General features: G+C 35.3%; 1 protein-coding gene across 2 annotated transcripts in view; it reads left to right on the top strand.

Annotated features, from left to right (window-relative positions):
* LOC129480675 (uncharacterized) overlaps positions 1-17866 on the top strand; it is a 499607-nt gene that overhangs the window by 354454 nt on the left and 127287 nt on the right. The window contains exons 4-5 of one of the 2 annotated variants that reach the window (XR_010120491.1): positions 601-677; positions 1917-1936. The exons of the other annotated variant lie outside the window; for it this stretch is intronic. The gene's annotated coding sequence lies outside the window, so the exon portion shown is untranslated. The remainder of the gene's footprint in view (positions 1-600; positions 678-1916; positions 1937-17866) is intronic. 2 annotated transcript variants of the gene reach the window in all.

Raw genomic sequence — 17866 nt, 5'->3', positions numbered from 1 at the left:
TTTGCATCATTCTGGTGGTGTTCATCAAACAGGTTAATACTATTTTTTGTTGTTTACATCATTTTGATTGAAATGTGACCTTTTATTTTTGCTTTATAACATTGCAGTGAAAGGCAGCACAGCATAGTGTGTAAGAACATGGCTTTTGGAGATTGTTAGAAATAAATTTAAACAGCTGAATCTTTCACTAGCAACTGTGTGTGACCCGGGCAAGTTAAATAATTCTCTCTGTCAGTCTTATTTGTAACATAGAGATGAATCTAATCTCAAAATAGAATCATGTTAATAAGATAGAATAGACAGAAAACAGCTCTTGATAGATTTAAATTAGTAAGTGAATGTAATGTTCAGCAGAGTGCATGGCAATAGTGGATATTCAACAGAGTATTATCATTCTTTCTGCTATTGTTCCTAACTTTCTAAATTTATATATCATTATACACTAGGCCTCTCTTGGTATCAGATTTTTATTAAGATTAAAATTTCATTTCAACTCTAATCACTATCAAGAAACACATTTTTTTATGTAAGGGCTTTAGTTTGGATCTTACCACCTTTTATGAAAATTTAGTATCTGATATTTTGCCTTCTCTGTTCTAGGAATATGGCTGTGATTTAGCCAGTGGAGGCACACCTGTATCATGTGATTACTGCTGGCAACCAATCTAATTACCTCTGTATGTAATCTGATAGATCACTTTTTCTATGACAGTTGTTGGTCAGTATTTGGAATCATACTCTTATTCAGAAATATTACTTTAGAATTTCTGATTAAGACTAAAAACAAAAATGGGTAAAATTCTGTTTTGGTTGAATTTCTAAGAAAATAAGCAGCTTTAAAAATATAAAGAAATCCATTTGTCCGTTATTGGTGTATAAGAATGCTTGTGATTTTTGCACATTGATTTTGTATCCTGAGACTTTGCTGAAGTTGCTTATCAGCTTAAGGAGATTTTGGGTTGAGATGATGGGATTTTCTAAAATGCAAATCAAAACGAAAATGAGATACCATCTCACACCAGTTAGAATGGTGATCATTAAAAATTCAGGAAACAGCAGGTGCTGGAGAGGATGTGGAAAAATAGGAACACTTTTACACTGTTGGTGGGACTGTAAACTAGTTCAACCATTGTGAAAGACAGTGTGGTGATTCCTCAAGGATCTAGAACTAGAAATACCATTTGACGCAGCCATCCCATTACTGGGTATATACCCAAAGGGTTATAAATCAAGCTGCTATAAAGACACATGCACACGTATGTTTCTTGTGGCACTATTCACAATAGCAAAGACTTGGAACCAACCCAAATGTCCAATAATGATATACTGGATTAAGAAAATGTGGCACATATACACCATGGAATACTATGCAGCCATAAAAAATGATGAGTTCATGTCCTTTGTAGGGACATGGATGAAGCTGGAAACCATCATTCTCAGCAAACTATCGCAAGAACAAAAAACCAAACACCGCATGTTCTCATTCATAGATGGGAATTGAACAATGAGAATACCTGAACACAGGAAGGGGAACATCACACACTGGGGCCTGTTGTGGGGTTGGGGAAGGGGGGAGGGATAGCATTAGGAGATATACCTAATGTAAATGACGAGTCCATGGGTGCAGCACGCCAACATTGCACATGTATACATATGTAACAAACCTGCACTTTGTGCACATGTACCCTAGAACTTAAAGTATAATTAAAAAATATATATATATATATATATAAAGAAATCCAGAATAATCTTGGGGGAAATGTGATATCTATAAGGTTGGGCCAGAGACTATTCCTACCATTTATTTGACCTCCTACTATATTTTAGGTACTAACTATATTAGATGCTTTTATGTACATGCCAATTTATTCTCAGAACTATCCATAGAAGTTAATATTATTTACTCTATTTTCCAGGCAAGAAAGGTGAACTTGCAGTAAGTATTTGACTAAATTCACCTGACTAATAAATGTTGAAGATAGAATTTAAATTCCTACTCTACCTGATTAAAAACTATTTTCTTAACTACAACAGAATATTGATATTTCTTTTTAAAATATGAGGCAGTGAGAAATTTGGAGTAGTTCTGATAAGAAAATGGCGGATTTGTTTTCTCATTCTGAAGATGCAGATTAATTATCTTATGAAAATCCAGTGAATATTCTGCTTTCTCACATTTTGACACTCGGCTCTACCTCCATAGACCATCTTCAAGTGAGCTTGATAATCCTACTAAATAATAAGGTAGAATTTTTTTTCCATTTAGTTGGACATGGACTTATAAGAGATAGAGAATTCACTACTTTTGAATTCTGTTTTTACACTTAGAAAATGCATATTCATATCTGATTTCTCATATACGGATTCTTGCCTTTTTCTTCTCTTAAAATACTCTCTCTAAATCTGTTGCTTATATTTATTGGTCCAGATGAAGTGTCAATTTTCCTAAAATCTTCTCATGGATGGTTGCTAGATTAAGCAAATAAAAATATACGATGGCCAGTTAAACAACCAACAATTTCAGATAAACAACCAAAAATTCTGTTACATAAGTATGTCCTGTGCAATATTTGGGACATACTTATATTAAATGAAATTATTCATTGTTTACCTGAAATTCATAACGGGCCATCCTATATTTTATGTGGCAACTCTAAGTGGAAGCAACATTGTGAAACAATCATCCACAACAATAGTAACAAAAAGATAACGTCTTTGAGTTCAGAGAAACTACCAACGAAAAGACACCTTTGCCACCTAAGAAAATGACAAGGCATTGCATCATGAAGCATGCTGGACATGCAGATAAATGCAGACCTCCACTTACCTTTGGGGAGAGAATTCCCTAAAGAAGTGGCTCACAAACTCTGGTATTTTAAATACTTAGGGATCCCTGGAATGCACACTGGAATGCTCTGTAGGATAGGCAGACTCATGGACGGTCTGGAAGATCATATTTTTAAAAATATTTCCATGTTTTTAAATGATTTGCAAACAATTGATTTGTTCTGCAGAGGAATTAACACTTTCGTGGCTGCTTCCTGTTTCCTTCATTCAATTCTAAACTCTAAACAATGTAGGGGCACGTGAGCTATCCTAATGGTGCATAAAACCTAGGGAAGAGTATACCACATGTCATGTTTTTCCATTTCTCTTTTATAGAGGACAAATAAAATAAATATTAAGGCAGCATTAAAACATAAGAGTAAGGAAAACACATGTGGGGGAAGTAATCTCATACTTTTTACCCTCCCTAGGTAATAGCTGTAGAAAAGTTTCCATAAATTTCTATCTAGCCCTAGACCCTATCAGCCAGCATCAACTCCATTCATTGGGTTCTCCAAAATTAAGTTATGTGATCCATTGAATTCTTTATGCAATTGGCAAAACTGTGTATACATAGGCCATGTCTAACTTATGTATGCTTCAATTGATGGCTTAGAATGCAACAGAAACTCAGTGCAATCAATTTATCTGATAAGATCACTTGATTAATTTTACAGAGCCCCAAAGGCATCTGTTTTTTCCACTGACTCTAATAGTCAGGTTGAGGCTGGATAGGAGCCATGTGAGATTATTTAAATAATCTTTCTGAGCAAAGATGTCTTTGAATGTGTTATATAACACCTTTCATAATAAAGAAGTAAACACTAATCACCATTCTTTGCTTTATGGCACTTTGATAAAACAACCAACCAAAGCCAGTTTTCACAGGACAGTGAGATGAGATGCAGTGATGAAGAAAGCAGTGGCACCAGTATGATGCTGGCCATCAATAGTAGGCAATGGTTTCAGCAGAAACAAATAGTGATATGACAAATCATTTGCAGAACATGATACTCTCCAATAATTGTTTATATAATTTGATATATAATAAAAATTTTGATATTTAAAGTGACTATCCAAGATGGTCAAAAATTCTTAAATGTATAAACCATCACTTGGGCAATCAGAAAGAAAATACATACTATCATGAGACACCTTAGTGATTCTTTAGTCTGTATCTTTCATCACTCAGCACCATTGAAATTGGAATTCTCCAATAGCCCAAAAGCTTTACATCTTGAAACAGTTTATGACCAATTATAAGTAGTTAATCATACTGGCTACTATAATCTTGGGATTTTATATGCTAGATAGTGTTGTAAGTACTTTATGCATTTTATTTATCTTAATCTTCAAGATAACATTATGAGACAGATACTGCAAGAACTGTGGAAGGTCTGAGATTTTACCCTACTTTTGGGCTAACAAATTAGTCTACTGAAGCTTCATGTATCTTAGCAGAATACATTCATGACACTCCTGAATCAGAGACAAAGGATAGTTTTAATGCACACAGTAGTAGCAGTTTCCAAAGCATCTGCATTTTCTTGTATCAGTTCTCTCAGCTCCACTTCCTATAGAATAAAGTGAAAAAATCAAGTTATATTTGTTCATACAATGGATAGAACTACAGGATAGGAACTCTGAGTGTAAGGAAATCAAAACTTCTGTCATGGGCAATAAGCACTATTTCTTGGGAGAGACACACCATCTCTGTTTTCCAAGGCTCTTATCGATTCATATGTCCTTAAAAATATGATCCACAACAGAGATAGTCAGTGCCTCTCTTCAAAACATATGCAGAAAAATGAGAGACTTCTAGACAATTGTCTCCCAACAGATACCGATACTATTCCCATTTTACAGATGTGGAAGCTGAGGCACAATAAAGTCAAACAAATCACATAGTAAATAGTCAGTGGAGTCATGTTTAGAGCTAAAGTAGTTTGACTACAAACTCATGCTCAGAACAAAAGATATGTGAAAGAAAAAGCCAACTTGAATTGTTAAAAAGAAATCAGGAGAACTTGAAGAATCCATACTGTTTCTACAAAATCACTTTAGAAGTTGAAACTTGGTGTTATTGCTTGCCTAGGTTTTTCCAATTACAGTTGGACACACTGATACTCATTTTAAAGATTAGGGTACAAATTGCATGCTTATAATGCTACTTGACATTCTGTATCTAAAAGGGAAAATTTCAAGGAATCTGAGGTACACAAAACATCCACTGTGATGTTCTGAAAATAAGTTTCAGTTTGAACAGATGATGAGATAATGAGAATGTCACCTAAACTATTTAGAAACTATGAGCTCCTTGTGGCTATTTTGATTTCTTTAGCGTTTAATCAACCCCTCAAATAAAATATGATAAATATGACCAAGCTTAGGTCTATAAAAAGCTTATAAGGCTAGAAGTTTTACGAAATCCCAACTGTCATTGCCATAAATGTGTCATCATGATACCTCTCCCAGTAACTGTGTCTCATTCTCTGGTGATACTGTCTGATGCAAGTAGGTGGTTTCCATTTATACTGCAACAAAGGCTAGCTTTTTATTCAAATACTTTACCCCCTTTTTATCTCAAAAATATTAATTATCTCTTTATTTCAGCCAAGAATATTAATGAATAAATGATTGATCTATGAGGTTGAATCCCAAAATAGTTCTTAGATGATGTTATGTCAAGTGCTTTTGTTGGTAGTTTTTATAATAACCAATAAGAGTCTGTTCTCTTGAATGAACCCCTCTGTTTTGCCCCCTGTCCCAAGTACAGTTTTCCCAGGGAGCTCTCAATTTTCTGCATGCTGATGACTTCACTGTATGTTGCTTAAGTATTCTGGTTATCAGATATCATCCCAGAGACCCAGACCTCTAGGCATATTTCCTACTCATCAATATTCCCCATTAGCCTTTCCTAGCTTGTCTTTTATGAGTGTGTAATACAAAGAGAAAATGAGATTATTACAGCAATGTGAATGAAACTCATGTATTTGACTAGACAGCGTACAGTAATGTCTGCTGGTTTTTCATGGTTTGTTTGTTTTATCTTTTTTAGAAAAGATCCATACAGAGTATTGAGAAAGGGAGTTTCGTTTGAGAACATTCATAAAGAACCATTTAGGAAAAGAGCCTTTTTGACTCTTAAAGTATAACTAAAGTCTCTATGTATTCAAGATCTAGCACGTTAAATCAGTCCTCTCTCATTGACCATCATTTCATGGAATTTGCCAAATTATTTCATAATTTTTGATAGTTAATAAGGTATGCAGTGCAAAATTTCTATTTACTTCTATTTTCAAGAGAATGATCAGATATAAGCCATTTTTACAAGCACTCCAGAATATGCCCTGCAGGAGACAGGGGAATAAAACACTTCACTTATCTGGAATAATAAACGGAGTTTCCAAAGATACCTAGCTTATCCTGGGATCAGAATTGTCTCCATTTTACAGTTAAAACTATTAAGTTTTAACAGTATTTAACTTTATCTGATGGCAAAATTATTTTCAGTACTTTTGCCAGTTGATCTCTTTCAAAGCCTTCTTTTTACACTTCAGATTGGTCAGAGCAATACATAGAATGTATGAAGATACATTATATCTTGACTCATAGATAATATTTCATTGTCACATACAATGCTGAGTCTTTTTAATTCTTTAACTCGTGATTTAATTAGATTCCTAAGGATAAATGTTTATAAAAAGAAACTTTTCTAAAATCAGTAAAACCAATAAACAAATGGGGGAGAAAGAACATCAAGCATAAACAAGGTTTCTTTTCCTTTCTTAATTCTTAATTCAGAAATAATTGAGGCCAGAGGTATTGTAGAAAGACCGAGATCAGGAGGGTTTGCGTTGCATAAGATCCTTTAATTACGCATGTTTTCTTTTCCAGAACCTCTGTTCTTTCTCATAGTCACATAATAGACCTCTCCAAGTTCTAGATTGACAGTTTTAGATTTTTATTCTTAGAGTCTGGGTCTCTAAGCCTTCATCATCTTCTCATGCCACCTCAGAAGTTCTGATCTTTCCGGTAGTTTTGGAGTGCAAGGGAGCCTGTGTGAGCCATGACCCCACATACCTGGACCCTTTCTGGGACTGTCTAAGCTTCAGAGGTCTGGAAGGTAGTGATGGGGTATATGTTGCAGGCGGATGGAGTATGGGGCAGGAGAGAGGGGGCAAGGAGAGGGCAGAGTGAGACGCTATTCTTTCCTGAGTAAACACCACAGCATTGGCTAGGTAAGGTTTCCATTGCCTTTATATTTTAAAAGATTTAGAACTACTAATGAATGCTGATTGCCACTTTAATAGGAAGACCAAAATGAATTTGTGATTGAATATGTGTTAACATGTTTATTGTCATCATGCCGATTTCAAATTAAAAAGTACTGTTTCAATTCCAAATTACTGATCAGAGTTTTGCACCTTTTAAACTTAGAAGAAACTAAATGTATAATAGACAAATGATTTTTATTTATGTATTTAATTGGCATTCATGGGGCTTCCCACATGCCAGGTGTTGTGCTGAGCACTGTCACCACATGGTAAATAACATCGCTCCTGCCTTTCTGAGACGTTCCATCTTGTGAACTAAATGCAAAGAGTAAAACTGGTTGGCAGAGGCTGAAATAATTATAAACTTTTATCCGTGTATCCAACCTAGAGTCCCAGCTGCCAAGCCACATTTAAGTTAGAGAAAGAAAGGAGAAATGATCCACATATGTGTCTCATATGAGGATTCATAACTTCACTTAAAAAGTTTTCTGACTCAAACGTATGTATTAGCTCACATCCTGTAGTTATAATAGTAATAATAAATAATGTTGGTACTATTAATATTAATCATCTCATTTTATATAAGAAAACTGAGGCCCAGAGACATTTCAGTGACTAACTCAGGTCAGACTAGACCCCTAAATAAAAGAGCTGGGAATTAAATAGTCCTCTCATGCCACATCTTCTGTTCCATAAAATTAGTCTCCTTCAAAGTGGTAGAAGGGAAGAGGTCCAGCATAGTTGGGTCTTTCTGACTTGAGTAAAAGAAAACTCTGCAAAACCTAACTTTGCATGTTCTGTCAAAGTAAAGAATTTCAGAGTGTTATGAAAACTGGTATTTCAGTTTCTTGAATTTAGCAATGACACAGGGAAAAAAGAAGCAGAATAAAAACGTGGAGCATATTGATTAATTTCATGGGGTGCAGTCTTTTATAATAGAATCTCAAGATTAATGATGAACTATATGTTGAAATAAAAGAATTACTGCATTCCTGTTTTGCTAACTGTGAGGAATATGGTTAGAACAACATTTATGAAACTACAAATCACAGAAATGCATTAAAACGCATTAACATGCTTGTTTTTTCTTATAGACGCTTGAATGATTGACTACTGGACCAGGCAGCAAATCTCAGCATGCCTGTAACATTTACTAATTACTGAAGTGTAGTTAGGGCAACAGAAGAACCTGAAAATACTTTGGAGTGCCATTAAGCAAACAGGGTTATTGTTCAAAAGCCAGATGCTACGTTGTCTCTGCTTTTTAAGTGTCTGGTTCATACTCTGTATATTATTTCTTAAATGTTTTGTTTTAGAAAGCCTATGTAGTCAAGAATTTTTTTCCAGAAAGTTATAAATTCTGATTTACTTCTTTTTTTTGGCATCCTTGCCACTCAAAAGCTGTCCACAGCCTAAAATACTGGCATTACCTGGTAGTTGGTTAAAAATACAGAATCTCAGGTCTCACCCAGACCTACTGTATTAGTCCATTTTCACGCTGCTGAAAAAGACATACCTGAGACTGGGTAATTTATACAGCAAAAAGGGTTTAATGGACTTACAGTTCCATGTGGCTGAAGAGGCCTCACAATCAAGGTGGAAGTCAAGGAGTTTGATGAATTAGTCACAGCAGATGAAGACTTTTAACGTTGCCGTTGGTATTGTCCTTTGAGTCTAGATGGAAGCATATGGGCCAGCATAATATAAGTACATACTGAATACAAGATACACAGAGGACTTCAGATACATATGTGGAGCAGTGGTTCCTAGTGCTTGTGAAAATCACCTGGGGAGCTTTTACTATGCACTAGTGCAGCAGCTCCACCCTATATATTCTAACACAATTGTTCTGGAATAGAGACCTGGCATTGGTCTCATGCAGACGTGTGTGTATATGTGTGTGTACGCACAATATATATGTATCTATATTTATATATATATATACAATGCATATGTATATGTAATCATCTATATTCAGTACATATGTGTGTGTGTTCATATTTTTACAGTACGTATCATTATCTCATTACTTTATATTTATAGTTATAGTTCTCTCTATCTTAGTAGCATATCTATATATAAATACATGTATAGAGAGACAATGATGGCTATTTATTTGGACAAAGACTCCGAACCATTTGTGCTTAGCTTTTTAAAAAGGACTCTGGCATAAAACTGCACATAATTTTGATGTCTAATAACTTAGCTCCTAGATTGCTGAGGTTACAAGGTACAGTTTACAAAGAGCTTCTTAATCTGGTTCTCCATAATGCTAAACAGCAATTTAAAAATCTGTTAGAAGTGTAGCTATTTTGTATGTAAGTAATGATATGTGTATGTGCTATGCAATCCAGATTATTGACTAAATATTTGAGTTCCCAGTTGGATTTTTGGCATCAAGTCAGACACAAAAAAATCTGTTAAAAAGTTAAAAATCAATATAATAGCAATGACATAATTTACTAATGTTAAATAAACAAAATTGGCCAAAAAATATTACAACCTTGTAACAGAAGGATCACAACCCACAATAAGATGCTCTTTAGCCTACAAACATATTTTTATTCATAATCTTACTTATTTCTAATTAAATCCTTTGAATTCTGCCTTATTTTGACTTTACTATTGCAGCAACTCAAGTTCTGAGAAGCTATTGGTAACTTGGGGTAACAGGCTGGCAGAGTCAGAACTGGAGTTGAGAATCTCTGGCTCCAAGATCAGTGCCCCTTACATCACTCACAGCTGCCGTCAGCGTAAGGGTCTCAGCCATGTCTCTAACCATGGAGACCCAAGCAAGGCTCTGGCCTTTGTAGTAGGCACTATGTTTAAAGTACTTTATGTTTCAGTTTGCTGTATGCCACAAACTATGTTGTTCTTAACATTAGAAACTAAACATGGAGGCCCTTTCTTTGTCTTCTGTAAGGGAATATTGCATCTGCTATTAAACTGGCAAGAGATAAGGCTGACCCGACACACTAAAAAACGGCATGTCGGGGATTTTACTATGGCAAACAAAATAAATATTGGTAGAAATTTAGCATTTGGTATAGAACAGCTTGAGTTCCTTCCATCTGCCACACTGATTTCCTCACACTTAACCAAAATCATAAAGCAAACTCAGCTCAGAGAAGATGAAATATGGAAAAAAGTGTGAAGAGAGCAGGTTAAAGGAGCCCAGTGACTCAGGGATTAGCCATGGCGTCTCACTTCTGGGATCCCGGACATCATGAAAGGTTCCCTGTTGCAGTTCATAAGCCCACCAAAGATTTAAAGCCTCCTGTCAACGTCCAGAGCATTACCTTAAGGAGGCTGAGCCATAACTGAGCCTGGAAATGAAATACAGCACTGCTATTTATGTCCCTCTGGGTTACATGGTAAGGGACTAAGAGCAGATTTGCATTCAAAGCCTTGAACAAGCTTGTTTCTTTAAGATAATACAAATATATTTTTCATATCATAAATTCTAGTCTTTTTTGTAAAACAATTCTTAAAAACAGATTCTATCTTCAAAGGAAATCCTAAAGGACATGGGGAATTTGGAATTTGGGACTTTAAATATTATCAGAACCAAGATAGATGTATCCTTTGACAAAATTATGGAATGATAATTTATATTTAATTATTTTAAGACTGCCTCTATATGAACAAATATATATTATTTTCTGTTCATGGTCTTGATTTTTTTTTATTCAAAGAAACAACCTGGCCTAAAGTACTGTGGGTTTTCAATTACTTGCTTATGCATCCATAAATGTAGCTGGTATACCAAATGGATCACTGTTTGGGAATGTATAAACTTATAGGAAAATAGCTTGGGGCAGTGTTAATTGTAGATGATTTGTGTAAGAAGAAATGTTAGGTAGTAAAGCACTTTAAAAAGGATAATTTGGCTAAAAGACCATGTCATGGGCTTTTGGGAAACTCTTTATTACCCCTCTCCTGATTCACTCTGTTTAGCATTTGTAATGCCGGTAGCAGGTAATAATGTTCAGGATGTCTACTGTCTTCAAGTTCTGTGCAGTTCTCAAGACTGTACATCTATCTGTAAGTCAAAAATTGTTTGATAAGCTGAGTGGACAGTCCTGATTAGAAGAGTGATGCTTTATATTGGAGGAGTATACATTATCAAGATTTCTTAGTGGAAATAGAGTATGAGAAGTCATTGATTTCAGGAAGACATACAAGTAAATAAAACCTTAAGAATAAACAGGCCAAATAAGAAGGTGGAAGCTGTGGAATGTTTACATTTTTGCAGTCACAAAAGTGAAATGAGCTGAAAACATGGTAAGAATGGAAACAAATAGAATTAACAGCTCATTAACAGTGAAAATATACATGCACATTTTTGGTTATACTGCAAATAAGATGCTCACTTTCACACTAATGAGATTATCATGAAAATAATACATGCAAATCAAAGGAAGCATAATTAGAGTAATTGATTAGCTCCATTTGGTGGAAAGGCTAGAAAGAAGGTGAGAAGGGTTTATGTCACAGAAGAAAGATTAGGTAACATTCTCATGGGTGTGTGTGCTAAAGAGAACGTCTAGTTACAGCACTTACCTGCTGTTCTTCCAACGACCTTAGTCAAAGTCAATGCAAGCACTAAGCCATATAGTTTAGTTTCCTCATTGTCTCACCTCTTTCAAAAATTCACCTCACTAAAGATACTGGGGAATAGGTAGAAACATATTCTGCTTCAGGCGTCAGCATAACAAAGGCAGCCTATTATTAAAGTTTGCTCTCTTTCTCTCTCACTATGGACCTTACTCCTATGGTTTACTCAGAGGAGAGAGTGATAAGAGAAGAGGAGATCAACACAGAGGACTCAGTTTGTTTAGACAAATGTATATAAGTCCAATCGTTTCCTCTACAGGAAATATTACTGTAACTTGGAAAAGTTCTATATGGAAAGAGTGGTGTGGTACAGCAGGCTGATTTAGGTGCAGGAACCATTCCCATCAGTTTCACTTTTTTTGGACATATAGCTCATAAGTTTTTACTCCCTTACCTGTAACTTAAATTATATTTATTTTAGAACTTATACTGAATGAGAAGATTATACAATGAGAAGATATATGTAATGCATATAATTGGTGGGTATATTTCTGATTTTATTCCTATTGGTTACATGTCTGGGTCTGTATTGTTTGTGTCTTATCAATGCAATAAGGAAGAGCCCAATTATAAGTATTAATCTTCTGCATCACTACAACCAGACTTTTAATAAATCATTGTAGGGGTAATATTCTCATGTCACAGTATCAGTAATGCCATCTTCATGCAATATTGGAAAAGATCAAATTGGTTCATCCTTTATTGTCCTTACCAGAGGGACTCATCTTCCTTTAATCTTTTCTTAGACCTAATTTCTAAGTATTTTTTGACATTTTTTTCTTTTTAATTGAGGCAAATTACATATAATGAAATTTCCCATTTTAACCATTTTCAGTAAAGGATAGTCACATTGTTGGGCAACCAATCTCCAGAACTTTTTAATTTTGCAAAATTGAAACTCTATATCCATTAAACAACTTCCCCTTTCTCCATCCCCATCTACCCTGCCAACCACCATTCTACTTTCTGTTTCTGTGAGTTTGACTACTATGTATACTTCAGGTGAATGAACTCATGCAATATTTGTCTGTGTGTGACTGGGTTATTTCACTTAGTATAATGTCCTCAAAGTTCATCTATTGATGAACCTTTATGATTTAGACCACAGGGCTTGTTCAGACTTCCCTTGTGTTAGACATTGCCTGTTGCTTGTTAGTTATTAAAATGATGTTAATTTAAATTACTCTATAATAAGCAATTTGATGTGTTAGAATTTCCTTCCTGTTTAAGGCTGACTAATATTCCATTGCATGTATATTCCATGTGTAGCTTATCCATCCATCTGTTGATGGGCACTTGGGATGCTTTCATCTTTTGTCTACTGTGAATAGTGTTGCTATGAACATGGGTGTACGGATATCTCTTTAAAACTCTAAGTATCTTTTAAATACCTTATCCCTCAAATTATATAACAAGGCAAAAAAAAACTATTTTTACTTTGACTCAACTTGTCCATACATAGTTTAAGAACACAGATTTTAGGGATTAAGTTTTTGAATTGGAAAAATTTGTGAGAGGAAAAAAGAGGCATTATTAGAGTAGGTGATGAAATATAAAATATGTCTATGGATTGGATGACAGTGTCTTATCACTGTTACTTTCCTGATTGGGAGGATTGAATGGCAGTAGTATTTGAAGGGTATCCTTGTTTGGGGAACATAATCAAGCTTTCCTAGATTTGAATTCTGGCTGTACTCTTTCATGCCATTATTTTATTGGGTGAGTTGAATAATCTTTCTTAAATCTTAACTTCCTTATCTGAAAAATTCAGACAGCAATGATTAAATGAGGCAATACACATAATGCTCTTAGCATGTTGTACAACACACAAACACTTTTTGTATATTTGGTTGTCATCATTATTATCATTCTCTCTCTCCCTATTAATTTTTAGGACATTTGTCTCTCTCTCTCCTTTTAGACTCTTCTGAAGCCAAGTGGCACTTTTATTTGTCTCTTTATGGGCAGTGAGTTACACAAGCTCTGGCACCTATTAGGGACTTATCCATCTTATCAGAGTGAATTGATTCATCAATTGATATTTTCTGCTGGGAAAAGCCTATGAACCAGGATATTTATGAAGAATATGAATGCAAAACTATGCTGGACGTTGTTTGGATTTTTATCTTAAATCTCGGTCCATTTAGAATCATAAGGGAAATCATGGAAGAACAAAATTTTCTGTATGCTGTCTACTGCCTGCCTTTCAGCTCCCTGCCAAAAAATGTCATAATGGCAGCATTTCCTAAGAAAGTTTGGCACTTAGACCTCTAGTGTGGCTGGAAACCATCAGTGGAAAATAGTCTTTGAAAAAAAAATGTCCTATGCACTTGTGTAAAGACATAAGTTTTAGTTTAGAGGAAAGGATAGGAAGAAAAAGAAACAATGTGACACAACTGAGAATTTCTGGATCACCTGAATTCTGTTCCAATGACAAATTACTTCCGTGTAAAAGGAGAAGCCGAAAACTAAATCTGTTTAGTTGGATTTACTTAAAAATTTAAAATGAAAAATAAACCAATGGAATAGTAACTTCCTCCATCCTGCTTTTTGCACTTTGCTCCCCGGCGAGGCTAGTATGCACAAAATTAGCAAAGAAACTCCTTCTGATTTAGACCACAGGGCTTGTTCAAACTCCCCTTGTAGTAGACTTTGTCTGTCGTTTGTTATTTATTAAAATGATCTCAATTTAAATAAATCTATAAAAAATGATTTGATGTTATCTAAAATTTTTGAATACATAAGAACTAAGCAGCGCTAAAACATTTAAATCCTAACATTAGAACTACTCTGCATAAAAAATAAACAACACTATGTAGCAGAAATACAAAGCACTGCTTGGTGCTTTGATGGCTTTGTATCTGTATGAAAGCTATTCTGAATAAAACAAACATAAAGGGTTTTCACCTAAGTTCTCAACTTGAAATAAACCACTTCACCTCCCACTGGCCAAAAGCAGATTACAAATGCTGACACACTGAGCATTTGATAGCATCTCTTTCTGCTATCATGCAGATGTGTTAGCTCTAACTGTTTTTAAATGAGGAAAAGAAATCTCAAAACAGTCAATATTTAGATTAAGTTGGAAAAAAGTTTCTTGGGAAGAGCTTACAATTTTTAGGGCTCTGGCTAGATTGATTTAATTCTGCACATATTATACTTATATATTCTTTATTTTGTAGGAGTTTCTTGGGAGGTGGATATATGGCTATATTTTCATTTTTGCATTCTGATATTCATCAAGTAGAGAAATTACTGTTGGTTGATTAATATATGCAGAGTGTGTATAGAATATCACTTGATGTCTGAGATGCTCTCTTGGTACTCTTTTAGGAGCCTATATGAATTATTTAGTGGAGAGGAATGAACACTTGGATAGCAATTAAGAGAGTTGGATACCGGACCCCGCTTGGCCACTAATACACCTTGTGGAACTTACCCAGTTCCTATACGTCCTTAGGGAGTCTCAGTTTCCTTCTATAAAGAAAGGAAGTGAGTCTTGGTAGTTTCTCAGGACCCACTGCTGTGTAAAATTTTAATATTCAATACTTAAAGACCAATGTTTAACATTTACCACTCTTCGTTTTCAAGAATACAGGATATTTTTGGTTTATTTCCTTATTCCTTTATTGTAGCATTTACTATATTCTTTTGTAGTAGCTTAGTGTGGGTCTGCTTAGAGAAACCTTAAGCCACTTGAGAACAAGGATTATATTCACTCTCCCAATCCATCTTTATACACTGGCACAAGTAAACATAATGGTGAAATAGACAGAGCTCAGGTGTTCAAGTCAGAGAGACCTGGGTTTCAATCATGACATTACTGCTCTATCTGTCATGGTTACAGCAGACACTAAAAAGTTTAATGAGGAGGTGATTCATAAAGGTATGATCAGAATCAAGGGAACCACAGGACTCTGAGGCACCAGAAACCAAAAACAGCCAGGAAATCATTTTTATCCTTAGAGCAGAAAAGGAGATGAGAGGAAGTGAGTGGTATTACCAGAACCCTGGGAGAACTTGGGCTCCTGGGAAAGGGACCCCAAACAGGACCTGTAATTGTTGAGAAGCACAACAATGACCAGCAGCATTACTAGGCAGGGAGAGAGCAGAGGGAATAAATATCCCACACAGTTTCTCTTCCCACCCCCTAATCTGCTGGTGCATTCCATTGGCTGAACTCAACCAGAAACCAGAGGGAAAAAGAATCCGGGTGATGGGATCTGTAGAATTCAGATCCTCAGGGGAGAGGACAAGGCAGAGAAATATGGAGAATACATCTGGGAGAAAAAATGTTGTATAATCGTCTCCTAGCTTTAAGCCTTGAGGACATTTACAAATCCCTGAGCTTAAAGCCCTAGTTTACAATAAAACATCAATACAAATATCTCTCAGGGTGATATGAGAATTAAAAAAGAAAATGTCTATGAAAGTGACTGCTTTTGTGGAGATGCGCAATAAATAAGTAGCACTTCCATTTACTTGTTGAATAAATGGACAAACAAATGAATAAAACAGAGAAGACTAACTTTTGTCTACGGGCATGGCACAATTGAGCTGTTAGTATACACGTATTCTACAGTGTGCTCAGTAATCATTTTGCTCATTGAATCATACAATGTTCTCTGAATGGAAGGGGCATGGATCTTCTATATGAATAGCTTGAAACTCATGAATATGGAGCTGAGCTATTATCGGCATGCCATGGGATAATACAGACTGCTCCATTACACCGTGCAGTCGGCTGGACTGTTTATACACTGTAACTCGCCTGATGATGGCTTCCTGTATAAGAGTTCTGCCTTTTTTAAAAAGCTTTCTTATTAATTACTAGGCACTTGAATATAGTAACTAACAAAAGAAGCAAAATAATGTCATAATCAGGTTGGGAATCACGGTCTAATTAACAGGAATAGTTATACAAAGAAGGGAGAAGATATTTGAGTAACATGAAGAAAATTCATTGGCTCCACTGGTGGAAAAGGGGCATGAAAATGAGATTTACAGAATAATCAACCAGATCTAACATTTATGTGTGAACATTTCTCAGATGTCTGACTAGTTAGTAATGCTTCATGAAATCTTTCATTTTGAAGTTTTTATTAATTGACACATAAAAATATAGCAACAATAAAAACATTTTAAGTGAATAACTATAAAAAGCTACTCATAAAATTGATTCAAACCGCGTCTTATATTGTATTTAGTCACTGCAGTAAGAAAAAAATCGTTCTATAAGCTTATTTTGATTTAATTTCCATATTTTTAAACAATTACCTGTGTATTTAAAATAATTCAGTGATCTAGGCCACAGTTTCTCAAATTTGGTGATATATATAATGTGTATATATGTGTGTGTGTATATATACATTTGTGTGCATATATAAATATATATATATATATTTTTTTGAGACAAAGTCTCACTCTGTCGCTCAGGCTGAAGTGCAGTGGCACGATCTTGGCTCACTGCAACCACTGCCTCCCGAGTTCAAGTGATTCTCCTGCCTCAGCATGCCAAGTAGCTGGGATTACAGGCATGCGCCACCATGCCTGGCTAATTTTTTTACTTTTAATAGAGATGAGGTTTCACCACATTGGCCAGGCTGATCTCGAACTCCTGACCTCAGGTGATTCGCCCACCTCGGCCCCTCAAAGTACTGGGATTACAGGCATAAGCTACTGAAACTGGCTGATATTTTAGACAAGATAATTCTTTCCTGTGGGTGCTGTCCTGCACATAGGATATTTAGCAGCATCTCTGCCTCTACCAGCGAGATACTAATAGCATGCTTTATTCCAGCTGTGACAGCCAAAAATGCCTCCAGATGTTGCCAAATGTCACCTGGTAGCAAAATGTTTCCTCTTTAGGAGGCACTAGACTGCTCTATTGATAAGTTCAGTTAAGGTCCATTCATTTAAAATATGCCCATTCATTATAGGAAAGAAATAGTGTATTTTGCAAAGTTTCCTTGTTAATGTCTCTGTGATCATTGCTTTAAGAACTAATAAGAAAGGAAGCACGATATAAGAACTGGTGCCAGGTCATGTTAATACAACTTTGTGGTCAGGTTCCAGTAGGGAAGGTTACAGTCACTGCTTCTAAGTATAATTTTTACTATACTGAATTTTACCTAATTTTGTATTTC

This window comes from Symphalangus syndactylus, chromosome 4 (assembly GCF_028878055.3).
Source record: "Symphalangus syndactylus isolate Jambi chromosome 4, NHGRI_mSymSyn1-v2.1_pri, whole genome shotgun sequence".
In the NCBI taxonomy this organism is placed as follows: Eukaryota; Metazoa; Chordata; class Mammalia; order Primates; family Hylobatidae; genus Symphalangus; species Symphalangus syndactylus.
The sequence above is the reverse complement of the archived record's forward strand: the minus strand, read 5'-3'. Positions and strand labels throughout refer to the sequence as shown.